The following is a 13,467-nucleotide window of genomic DNA, read 5'->3' as shown; positions in this document are numbered from 1 at the left end:
GAGAGAGGTAACAGTGGTGAGGCTGCTTGGCAATAGGGATCATAATATGATCAGATTTTAGTTAATGGTTGGAAGGGGGACAGTAAATAAATCCATGGCTAAAGCACTAAAATTTCAAAAGGGAAATTTTGATAAAATGAGAAAAATAGTTAAAAAAAACTGAAAGGTGTAGCTACAAAGCTTAAGAGTGTGTAACAGGCATGGACATTATTATAAAATACCATTTTTGAATTGCAGTTCAGATGTATTCCATGCATTAAGAAAGGTAGAAGGAAGATCAAACAACTGATGGCATGGCTAAAAAGTGAGGTGAAAAAGACTATTTTAGCCAAAAGATCTTTATTCAAAAATTGGAAGAAGGATCCATTAGCAGAAAATAGGATAAAGCATAAACATTAGCAAGTTAAACTAAGACATTGATAAGACAGGCTAAGAGAGAATTTATTTATTTATTTATTTATTTATTTATTTATTTAAAAAGTCTTCTATACCGATGTTAGTCGAAACATCACCTCGGTTTACATGGAACAAAAGCAACGGAAATTACAAGTAACAGGGGAAGGGTAAGGGGTACAAAAAACCATAAGGAGAGCAGATAAGCATAGGAACAAACAACAAGTGAACTATAATGTCATAAGAACAAGGTCATAGTCAAATTCAGGTCATGATCCATCACAATTCAATATTCATCAAGGGTGTTGGGGAAAGGCTTGTTTGAATAGCCAGGTTTTGAGCTGGGCTCTGAATTTGGTGATGCAAGGTTCAAGTCTGAGGTGGGTTGGGAGTGAGTTCCAGTGCATAGGTCCAGCAATGGAGAGCGCCCGATCCCTTGTAGCTGTGAGGTGTGCTTTCTTTAGGGATGGCACATGGAGGGACCCTTTGTTAGTGGTCCTTGTCGGACGATTCAAGCAGGCAAATTGGAGGGGATCTGCCAGCCAGTTGGAGTGATGGGAATATAAAGCTTTATGGATAATGGTCAGGGATTTAAAGAGGATGCGGGAGGGAATAGGGAGCCAGTGTAGGTCCTTCAGTATAGGGGAAATATGGTCGTATTTGTGAGCGTTGGAGAGGGTTCTGGCTACAGTGTTCTGTAGCATTTGGAGGGGCTTTAAGGAGGAGTAGGGTAGGCCAAGAAAGAGGGAGTTACAGTAATCCATCTTGGATGCCAGTGTAGCCTGGAAGACAGTGCGGAAGTCACTAGTGTGAAGGAGAGGTTTCAGGTTTTTTAAGACTTTAAGTTTGAAGAAACCCTCTTTGAGTATGGCACTGATATGTTTTTTTGAAGTTCAGTTGTTGGTCGATTAGGACCCCCAGGTTCCTTGCGCAGGGCTGTGCATGAGGAATCTTGATAGCAGAGTCAATTGAGAGTGCAGGATTGGTAGGGGGGTGATGGGATATGAGGAGGAGTTCAGTTTTGGCAGTGTTTAGAGCAAGGTGGAGGTTGGTAAGTAAGGAGTTGATGGCAGCGAGATGGTTTCCCCAGGATTTAAGGGTGTCAGATAGGGAGCCTTGAATGGGTATGATGATTTGCACATCATCAGCGTAGAGAAAGAATTTGAGGCCAAGTTCTGATAAGAGTTTGCACAAGGGGGTGAGGTAAATGTTAAAGAGGGTAGAAGAGAGGGAGGAGCCTTGGGGGACTCCTTGGGCAAGGGTGTAGTGGGAGGACTCAGCATTGCCTATTTTCACGGTGAATTTCCTATTGTCGAGGTAGGATGAGAACCACTTAAGGGCTGTGCCGGAAAGGCCAATGTTGGTTAGGCGGGCAAGGAGGTGGGTGTGATTTATGGTGTCAAAAGCTGCTGAAATGTCCAGAAGAGCAAGAAGGTAGCTGTGACCTTGATCCATTCCCCTGAGTAAGTAGTCAGTCAAGGAAAGTAAGAGGGTCTCAGTGTTGAGGTGTTTACGGAAGCCAAATTGAGAGGGGTGGAGAAGGTTGTGAGTTTCAAGGAATTCTGTAAGTTGCAAGTTGACAACCTTCTCCATGATTTTTGAGATGAAAGGGAGATTGGAGATAGGGCGAAGGTTGGCGGGGTCCTTGGGGTTAAGTGCAGGTTTGAAAAGAAGTTGACCATAGAGGCAAAACCTCATAATAAAAACGTTTTAAAAATATATCCGAAGAAGAAAGCCTGCAAGGGAGTCAGTTAGACTGTTAGATGATCAAGGGGTTAAAGGGGCACTTAGAGAAGATAAGGCCATCACAGAAAGAATAAACAACATCTTTGCTTCAGTGTTTACTGAAGAGGATTTTGGGAAGATACCCATTCTGGAGAAGGTTTTCATGGGTAATGATTCAGATGGATTGAACCAAATCATGGTAAAACCTGATTGACAAAATGAAGAGTAGTAAATCACTTGGACCGGATGGTATACACCTCAGGGTTCTAAAGGAACTCAAAAATGAAATTTCAGATCTATCAGTAAAAATTTGTAACCTATCATTAAAATCATCCATTGTACCTGAAGACTGGAGGGTGGCTAATATAAACCCAATATTTAAAAAGGGCTCCAGGGTGATCCAGGAAACTGACCAGGGAGCCTGACTTCAGTGCTGGGAAAAATCATGGAAAATGTCATAAAGAATAAAATCACAAAACATTTAGATAGACATAGTTTAATGGGACACAGCCAGCGTGGATTTACCCAAGGGAAGTCTTGCCTCACAAATCTCCTGCATTTTTTTGAAGAGGTGAATAAACATGTGTACAAAGATGAACTGGTAGATGTGGTATATTTGGATTTTCAGAAGGTGTTCGACAAAGTCCTTCATGAGGGGTTTCTAAGAAAACCAAAGACTAATGGGATAGCAGGTGATGTCTTTTGTGGATTGCAAACTGGTTAAAAGATAGGAATCAGAGAGTATCATTAAATGGTGTGTTTTCACAGTGGAAAAAGGTAAACACTGGAGTTCCTCAGGGATCTGTACTTTGATCAGTGCTTTTTAATATTTTTATAAATGATCTGGAAAGGGGTACAACAAGTGAGGTGCTGAAGTTTGTGGATGACACAAAATTATGCAGAGTAGTTAAATCTCAAGCGGATTCTGACAAATTGCAGGAAGACCTTGTGAGACTGGAAGATTGGGCTTCCAAATGGCAGATGAAATTTAATGAGGACAAGTGCAAGGTGATGCATATAGGGAAAAATAGCCCTTGCTGTAGTTGCACAATGTTAGATGCTATCTTAGGAGTTAGCACCCAGGAAAGAAATCTAGGCATCATAGTGGACAATACATTGTATTTTCAGCTCAGTGTGCTGTAGTGGTCAAAAAAGTAAACAGAATGCTATGAGTTATTAGGAATGGTACTGATGTCATTGGGGGGGGGGGGAGGGGGGGACTGGCAGCAATTTCCCGCCGTGGGTCCTTAAAATGGACAAGAGAGGTGTGCTTGCATGCCTAGGAGGGCATCCTGCACAGGAGGAAGTTGGCGGCGTTCCCGTCACAGAGGAAGAGATGTCGGCAGCGTTGGGATAGCCGCTCAGGGACAAAGAGGGAATGCTGAGTCAGCAGCAGCTCCCTGCCATTGCCAGGGAACCCGGGCCTGCCTATGCTGCGACGCGGCAGTGGGTGAGTGAGGCTGGCCGCAAGAACCTGCAGCTGGCAAGTGTATCAGTACTAGGGATGTGAATCGTTTTTGAACGATTAAAATTATCGTCAGATAATTTTAAAATTGTCCTAAATCGTTAGAGTGCACGATACAATACAAATGCCCCCGATTTATCGTCAGGGGCATTTGTATTGTATCGTTAAATAGGGCACAGGAATATTTTGGGGGAGGGTGGAAAAACCGGCACACCAAAACAACCCCTAAACCCACCCCGACCCTTTAAAACCAATTCCTTACCCTCCCCCACCCTCCCGAACCCCCCCAAAATGTTAAATTACCTGGTGGTCCAGTGGGGGGGGGGTCCCGGCACAATCTCCCACTCTCGGGCCATTGGCGTCATTTTGGCTGCCACTAATTAAAATGGCGCCGATGGCCTGATAAAAAAAAAACCCCACCCGACCCTTTAAATCGACCCCACCCCCCCCCCCCAAAACCTTTTAAAATTATAGAGTATAGTATAATAGGGGCTGATGAGTAAAGATGGCCAGCGCCATTTTTAAAGATGGCGCCGGCCATCCAGTGCTCCTACCATGTGACACGGGCCGGCCAATGGCATGGATACCCTATCACATGGTAAGGGCAAAGGGGCATCGGCGCCATTTTTTTTTAGAACAGCTGATCCCTGGGAACGGGAAATCTCTCCCCGAAGCCCCCCTGGATCTCTCCTCTCCCCGAGGCCCCCCTGGACCACCAGGTAATTTTAAAAGGTTTTGGGGGAGGGTGGGGTCGATTTAAAGGGTCGGGTGGGTTGTTTTTTTTTAGCGGCGCGGGCCTCCCTAAAAAAAAAATTAGCGATGTGAATTGGAATCGGAAACGATTCCAATTCACATATCTTAACGATCAGATTCCCCCCCCCCCCCCCCCCCCCCCCCAGCCGAATCTGATCGTTAAGACGATCTGGCACACGATTCACATCTCTAATCAGTGCCTCCTCCTCTAAGCCCCTCTTCTGAGGGTTTTGGCTTCCCAGGGTGAGAAGCATGAAATTGCTTGATTAGACTTTTATCCAAGATGTGAGAGGCCAGCTCCCAGGTATTTTCCTCAGGGCCATCTCCCTCCCAAATGAGGAGGTACTCCTACCTTCAGACACATCTTCTTATATCTAGTACTTCACGCACCTGGTACATAGTAGAGTTGTGAATTGGGTGCAGGAATCGGTTCTGGTTTCAGTATCATGGACCCGCGGGAAATTCCGTTTCCCATGGTCCAGATGTTTTTTTTTTCAGCTGTCCCAAGCTGAAAAGAAAAAAAACCCACCCCGACCCTTTAAATCTAATTATTTACAATCCCCCACCCTCCCGACCCCCCAAACTTTCCTAAAGTACCTTGTGGTCCAGTGGGGGTCCCAGGAGCAATATCCCGCTCTCAGGCCATAAGCTGCCAGTAAATAAAATGGCACCGGTGACCCTTTGCCCTTACCATGTGTCAGGGGCTATCAGTGCCATTGGCCGGCCCCTGTCACATGGTAGGAGCAATGGATGGCCAGCGCCATCTTAAAAAATGGCACGGGCCATCCATTGCACCTACCATGTGATGGGGCTGGCCAATGACACTGATAACCCCGTCACATGGTAAGGGCAAAGGGCCATCGGTGCCATTTTGATTAGTGGCAGCCGACGGCCTGAGAGCGGGAGATCACTCCCGGGACTCCCGCTGGACCACCAGGTACTTTAGGAAAGTTTTTGGGGGGTCAGGAGGGTGGGGGATTGTAAATAATTAGATCTAAAGGGTTGGGGTGGGTTTGGGGTTTTTTTTTCTGTGTGCCCTTTCTACCCCCCCCCCCCCCCCCCCAAAAAAAATGATAAGAAAACCACACGAAAATTTTGTGGGGTTTTCCTATTATTTTCGGGGACTCCCGATACATGATGGATTAGAAAATATCGTACGATATTTTCATCCATAAAAAAACAATGCACATCCCTAGTATGTAGTATCGCTCTCCACAGCTCTCTCCTGTGGTTCAGGCATCTTCCGCGAGAGCCAGGAGAGTACCAGGGGTTTCAGGAGTGAGACATGGAAGGCATTGTGGATTCTTAGGGAAGTGGGCAACTGGAACTGATAGGTCACCGGACCTAATTGGCGAAGGACCTTAAAGAGACCAATGTACTGTGGGGCTAACCGCATAGATGGAAGTCTGAGCTGTATGTACTGGGCACTGAGCCAAACTTTCTCTCCCAGTTTGAACTGGGGTACAGGTCTTTGATGGAAATCAGTGAATGTTTTAGCCTTCCAAATGGCCTCCCACAGCATCTGTTGCATGTGGTTCCATAGTGCTTTGAATTCCTCTGTGACAACTGAACAGCCAGAGAAGGCACATTTAGTGGAAGCAGTAGAGGAGACAGTAGCTGCTTGCCATACACTATTTGGAATGGAGATGCCGCCGTGGCGGTGCAGGGATGGGAGATATAGGAAAACTCCACTCAGGGTAGCAGAGCAGCCCAATCATCCTGCCAGAAATTAATGTAAACCTGAAGGAAATGTTTCAGGGTCCGGTTGGTCCGTTCGCATTGCCCATTTGCCTATGGATGGAACGCAGTGGTTAAATCTAACTAGATGTTGAAGTTTTTACAGAGAGCCCTCCAGAATTTTGTAAATTGTAGAGATGTGAATCGGAACCGGAATCGGTTCGGATTCCGGTTCAGATTCACATGTGGGTTTTTTCCCATCGGGCCCGATCGCGTTTTGTTTATCGGCTGCCCAGCCGATAAACAAAAAACCCACCCCGACTCTTTAAAAGTAACCCCTTAGCTTCCCCCACCCTTCCGACCCCCCCCCAAACCTTTTTACAGGTACCTGGTGGTCCAGTGGGGGTCCCGGGAGTGATCTCCCGCGATCTCCTGCTCTGGGCGGGGTTATTTTTGTGTGCCGTTTTTCCCGCCCTCCCCCAAAACGATAAGGGAAGCCCCACGAACAATATCGTGGGGTTTTCCTATTGTTTTGGGAGAGCCCCCGATTTCTGACGATTTTGAAAATATCGACGATATTTTCAATCGTCCAAAGCCCTATTCACATCCCTAGTAAATTGGGTGCCATGGTACGAGATAATATGCTTGGGAAGTCCATGTTGATGGAACACATGCTGAACAAAGAGTTGTGCACATTGCAGAGCAGAAGGAAGATCAGGCAGTACAGTGAAATGTGACATCTTAGGGAAATGATCAACTACCACCAAGATGACCATGTTGCCATTAGAGATAGGTAAATGCATGATGAAATCAGTGGAAATGTGGATCCAAGGTTCCTTGGGGGCCGGAAATGGCTATAACAGCCCTCGAGGTCATCCCACTAGAGGTTTCTGCTGTGCACAAACAGGACAGGAGTCTACATAAGCCTGGACATCCTTTCACATATCGGGCCACCAGTGGAATTGCTGGAACAATGAAAGTGTCTGGGCTCATCCAGGGTGGGACCAACTTAGCACTTTATTACGAAGCTTACGTGGAATGACCATCTTCCCTGGAGGGATAGACATGGTGGCTGCGAGGAGAACTCGAATTGGGTCTATGATATGTCAGGAAGGTTCAACTGAATCCTTGGGATCAAAGGAACGAGATAGGGCATTGGCTTGGAGGTTTTTCGCAGTGATTCTATACCTGAGTTCAAAATTAAAACAGGTGAAGAAAAGTGCCCAACGAGCCTGTGAGAGTTCAGTCACTGGGCTTGATGGAGATGCTCGAGGTTCTTGTGATCCATATAGATGGTATTATGGTGCTGAGCCCCTTCTAACCATTGGCTTCATTCCTCCAATGCAAGCTTGATAGATAATAGTTCCTTGTCCCTGATACAATAGTTTCGCTGGGCTGAAGTAAATTTCTTCGAGAAAAAGGAGCATGGGTGGAGCTTCCCGGATGACTAGTATTGACTCAGGATGGCTCCTACTCCAACAGAAGAGACGTCTACCTCCACAGTGAAAGGACATAGAGGATTGGGGTGCTGAAGATAGGGTTTCTGGAAGAAAGCCATCTTAAGATCCTGAAAAGCCGCTACTGCCTCAGGAGGCCACAATTTAGGGTTGGCCCCTTTTTCAGTCAGAGCTGTGAGTGGGGCTGCCAGCTTGGAATAGTTTTTGATAAAGCTGCGATAATAGTTTGCAAAGCCAAGAAATCTCTGGAAAGCTTTTATGTTTCAACATTTTTATTGGAGTTTTCCATAGTGATAATACAACAAGAAGAAAGGTGTGTTTCTGACCTTTCTCCAGTTTACAACCAAACTATTAACATTCACATACAGTGTAACCTACTACCCAGTAGTCTGAGTCGTGGTCTCAGAGGCTTTGGTATACCTGGGAGACATCTTTGCGGTAATAAGCCAGGTCCTTTGAGAAAACCAAAATGTCATCCAAATAAATGATGATACAGTCATAAAGAAGGTCCCTGAAAATCTCGTTCATCATGTTTTGGAAGACGGGTGGGGTATTGCAGAGGCCAAACAGCATGACGAGATACTCATAATGGCTGTCTCTAGTGTTGAAAGCCGTCTTCCATTCATCACCTTCTCAGATCCTGATCAGGTTATATGCCTCCCGGAGGTCAAATTTGGAAAATACCCTCACTCCCTGCAGGCGACTGAATAATTCTGAGATTAGTGGCAGGGGATAGCGATCCTTCCATGTAATGGCATTCAAACCATGGTAATCGATGCATGGTTGGAGGGTTCTGTCTCTCTTTGCTATGAAAAAGAAGTCTGCCCCAGCCGTGGAGATGGAGCAACAGATGAATCCCTTGTTCAGATTCTCTTGAATATATTCAGACATTGCCTTGGTTTCAGGTAACGACAGAGGGTAGACTCTACCCTGAGGAGGATTAGTACCAGGGAGCAGGTCGATAGTGCAATCAAACTCTCCATGCAGGGGCAAAACATCAGCCTCCTTGTTGGAAAAAAACATCCGTGAACTGTTTGTACTGTGGCTGTAACCTGCCCAAACTGACTGGGGTGGAGAGACAGGCCTTGATCATCGCCATTTCCAGGCATGATGTTTGATACTTGGGCCCCCACTGGGTCAGCTGCAGAAATTACCAGTTGAACTGGGGTGAATGTTGTTGGAGCCAGGGCAATCCCAGTACCAAGGGATGTATGGTCTTGTTGAGCCTATGAAAGGCCAGATGTTCCACATGGAGAGCCCCAGTGTGCATCTTTTCTGGAATTGTCATGCATATAACTCTCCCTGGGAGAGGATCTCCATGGATAGATGAGAGAACCAGTGGAACTGGGCAAGGATCCTTAGGGATATGGAGATGCTCCATAAGCGCCTTCGAACAAAGTTCTCTCTGGCTCCGGAATCGACCAATACTAAGGTGTGGAAGTCTTTTGGGCTGACCGAGAGAGTTACAGGAAGTGTTAATGGGGGAGCAGGAGAGGTGAGGCCTAGGATTAGTCCCCCACTGATTCCTAGGCCTAAAGTTTTCCCGGTCTTATAGGGCAATGGACTAGTAGATGACCAGCTTTGCTGCAGTAGAGGCAGAGTCCGGCCCAACGGCACCAAAGGCATTCTTCCGAGGATAGTCAACTTCAGTCCAACTGTATAGACTCTTCCGGTGGGACCCCCAAATTTGAGGGGCCTTCTATGGAAGGAGAGGGTCACCTTGGATGGGGAGCAACGGTTGAATGTTTCTTGGAACGTTGGAGCTCCTGAGACCATTCTTGTAGCCGCCGGTGAATCCTCTCAGCAAATTATATGAGGTCATCTAAGGATGTGGGGTGTTCCCATGCCACTAATTTGTAATTAATCCTGGGGACAAACCATCGAGGAAAATGTGGTGCAGACAGTCCTGTGCCCTCTGGATCTCTGTGGTCAAGGTCTGAAACTCTAGTGTACTCAGAAAGGGAACAGTTGCCCTGGCGGATGTGAAAGTGCCCTGACAGCTGGGATCATTGAAGACAGTTTTGAAGAGCGTCAGAAACTGGGGAAGATCCTGGAGGATGGGATCATACTGCTCCCATAAGGGTGAGACCCAGGCGAGAGCCTTGCCGTCCAGAAGAGACAGAATGTACGTTGTCTTGGTTGCATCATCCGAGAACAGCGTAGCTTAGAGACTAAAGTGCATGTTGCACTGATTGAGGAACCCCTGACAGAGCTGCGGATCCCCAGAATAGTGGGGTGGAGCTGGAAGCGGTATGACCAAGCGCATCTGGGGTGCAGGATTGGACTGTTCTAGTGTGGATAGATTCAACCTGCCCACTGGGCCGACAGAGTCAAGGCAAACACTAAGACCCTCCATGGAGGCCGCTTGAGCCTCAAGACTCTGTTGCTGCTCTAGAAGTTTTGGGGCCAAGCCTGGAATGGCCTGCAGAGCAGAAGGCTCTGCAAGGTCCATGGCCTTGGCAACCTATTATGGAGGTTGACCCTTGGACAGAGGGAGAGCTGGCACTGCCCATGAGGAGGAGCCTCACAGGTCCCCACCATCAGTAGGTGAGGTGGATGAGGAGTAGAGGAACCACTAGGGCTTCAACACTACCAGCCTGCTTTCCCCTTAGGTTGAGCCCTCGGGTACTGGGGTCGGCTGGAGTTAAGTGAGGCTTCTGAGAGGATGAATGTCTAGAAGAGGGGCATGAAGCAACAGAACAGGCCTAGTCAGAAATCAGAAGGAAGCCCTTAGTGATCCATGCAAGGATCGAGAGACGGCAGACTCACTGGCATGTCCAGGCAAGGGTCGTGGCAGGCAGCATATCTCGTAGTCAGTATCCAGGCAAGGGTCATGGCAGGTGGCATTTCTCATAGTCAAGTCTGATCCAAGTTCAAAGCCAAAGAAAGTCAGGAGAAATAAAGAGGGCAGGAACTCAGGAACTCACTCAGGCAAAGCACGTCTCTGGAGAGAGAGGACCTATTGCCAACACAAAGGCTGGAAGTGGATTTCAGCCTTAAATAGTGCTAAGTTGCTTTTGTTATCAGGGAGGCAAGCAGAACTTTCCCGCCGCGGACCCTTTACATGGAAAAGAGAGGCATGCGGCGTACCTAGGAGGGCATCCTGTACAGGAGGAAGTCAGCGGCATTCCTGCTGTGGAGCCGAACCCGCTGCATCGGGTTGGCTGGTCAGGGACAAAGAGGGAATGTTGAGTTGGCAGCAGCTCCCTGCCATTGCCAGGGAACCCGGGCCTGCCTCTTCTGTGGCGTGGCAGTGGGTGAGTGAAGCCAGCCGCAAGAACCCGTGGCTGGTAAGCGTAACAACTATGGACAGTTTTGAAAACTGAGCTCTAATAAAAGTCCTACTTTTTGCAGTTTTGAATCCAAGAGCCTCCTGCATTCTGACCTTTGTGGTTCAATGTCTTTTTTTATCCGAGGTGTGAAAACAGCATTTCTCTATGCAGACACAGGTCTGGAATGGGTTTCAACTAGTACAGGTCTCAAGCATGGTAAACTAACAAGCTCCCTCTTCGCCAACCACATTTCCGGTTGATCCTTTGTGACCTTCCCTCCCCCAAAAAAAAAAAAAAACAACAACAACAACAAAATAAAAACTAAACCTTCTCTTTTTTGTTTTTTTTAAATAAAAGAAATAAATACATATTTGGATCAACTACAGTACATGGGATTTTAAGATTTATCATAGAAAGACTGATTGTCCCTCCTAAAGAATTTGCTAAGAGAATATGCCTTTGGACTCTCTGCTGTGTTTTATTTTTTTTATATGATTGTACTTGGTGATTTTGATTCTTGTGACAAGACAGTTGAAATTTCTCCAGGCATTATTCTTCCCTAACTGATAAAATTAATGGTTTGACAGAGGTACATTAGATGCTGAAGTGATGCTGTAAAACCAAATGGTGCTGGCTGCACTCGAGGTAGGCACTGAAGTGGTGTTATTTTGGTGCCATCCTCCAGCCAGCTTGCACTATTTTAAAAGTTCCTGGAGCTAGGGCAGGAGTAAATGAGCTTCTCTCCTTCTCTTAAGGGTTTTTTCGAGGACCACAGGAAGGAGGTAACAGGAGAGTCATGATGGAGGAGGGGCCCAGGGAGACCCCAAATGAGAATGAGGGGATTCAGCTGTGTAGGTCCAGACCCCAGGCTCACTTTAATTTTAGTGGCTGGAGTTGTAGGGGCCTGGGGAGGCCCGGCCCCAGGTTCCATTTTGGCAAGGCAGGTGGATGCTTTCAGCACCATAGAAGGCTGTTCTTTTTTTTTTCACAAGAAATATGAAAATAACCAATTATTTTGGGTATTTTCATAGAAGCCCATTTTGGTTCATTCCAAATCGAAAATGGCCTCATTTTAGGCATTCATTTGAATGTGAAACCTCCTTCCCCAGGAGAGGAAGAAAGAGCATTCTACCAGTTAAGTGAACTGCAGGAGAAACAAATAGGGCAATGCAGCTATGCTTCATGAGCCAACAGTCTGGAAGCCAGAGCAGAACTGAAAATGTTATCAAACCCCCTACTGCATGGCTTCCCAAACCTGTCCTGGGGACCCCACAGCCAGTTGGGTTTTCAGGAGATCCACAATGAATATGAAGAGATAAATTTGCATATCTTGAGTCTCCATGACATGGAGCAGTCGGGAGGAGGTGTGGCGCTTTATGTCCGGGATGGCATAGAGTCCAACAGGATAAACATCCTGCATGAGACTAAATACAAAATTGAATCTTTATGGGTAGAAATCCCTTGTGTATCAGGGAAGACTACAGTGATAGGGGTATACTACCGTCCACCTGGTCAAGATGGTGAGATGGACAGTGAAATGCTAAGAGAAATTAGGGAAGCTAACCAAATTGGTAGTGCAGTAATAATGGGAGACTTCAATTACCCCAATATAGACTGGGTAAATGTATCATCGGGTCACGCTAGAGAGATAACGTTCCTGGATGGAATAAATGATAGCTTTATGGAGCAATTGGTTCAGGAACCGACGAGAGAGGGTGCAATTTTAGATCTAATTCTCAATGGAGCACAGGACTTGGTGAGAGAGGTAACGGTGGTGGGGCCGCTTGGCAATAGTGATCATAATATGATCAAATTTGATTTAATGACTGGAAAAGGAACAGGGTGCAAATCCAAGGCTCTCGTGCTAAACTTTCAAAAGGGAAACTTTGATAAAATGAGAAAAATTGTTAGAAAAAAACTGAAAGGAGCAGCTACAAAGGTAAAAAATGTCCAAGAGGCGTGGTCATTGTTAAAAAATACCATTCTAGAAGCACAGTCCAGATGTATTCCACACATTAAGAAAGGTGGAAAGAAGGCAAAACGATTACCGGCATGGTTAAAAGGGGAGGTGAAAGAAGCTATTTTAGCCAAAAGATCTTCATTCAAAAATTGGAAGAAGGATCCAACAGAAGAAAATAGGATAAAGCATAAACATTGGCAAGTTAAATGTAAGACATTGATAAGACAGGCTAAGAGAGAATTTGAAAAGAAGTTGGCTGTAAAGGCAAAAACTCACAGTAAAAACTTTTTTAAATATATCCGAAGCAGAAAGCCTGTGAGGGAGTCAGTTGGACCGTTAGATGATCGAGGGGTTAAAGGGGCACTTAGAGAAGATAAGGCCATCGCGGAAAGATTAAATGATTTCTTTGCTTCGGTGTTTACTGAAGAGGATGTTGGGGAGGTACCCGTAATGGAGAAGGTTTTCATGGGTAATGATTCAGATGGACTGAATCAAATCACGGTGAACCTAGAAGATGTGGTAGGCCTGATTGACAAACTGAAGAGTAGTAAATCACCTGGACCGGATGGTATACACCCCAGAGTTCTGAAGGAACTAAAAAATGAAATTTCAGACCTATTAGTAAAAATTTGTAACATCATTAAAATCATCCATTGTACCTGAAGACTGGAGGATAGCAAATGTAACCCCAATATTTAAAAAGGGCTCCAGGGGCGATCCGGGAAACTACACACCGGTTAGCCTGACTTCAGTGCCAGGAAAAAT

The sequence above is a fragment of the Rhinatrema bivittatum genome, chromosome 1 (assembly GCF_901001135.1).
Source record: "Rhinatrema bivittatum chromosome 1, aRhiBiv1.1, whole genome shotgun sequence".
Taxonomy (NCBI): Eukaryota; Metazoa; Chordata; class Amphibia; order Gymnophiona; family Rhinatrematidae; genus Rhinatrema; species Rhinatrema bivittatum.
The sequence above is the reverse complement of the archived record's forward strand: the minus strand, read 5'-3'. Positions refer to the sequence as shown.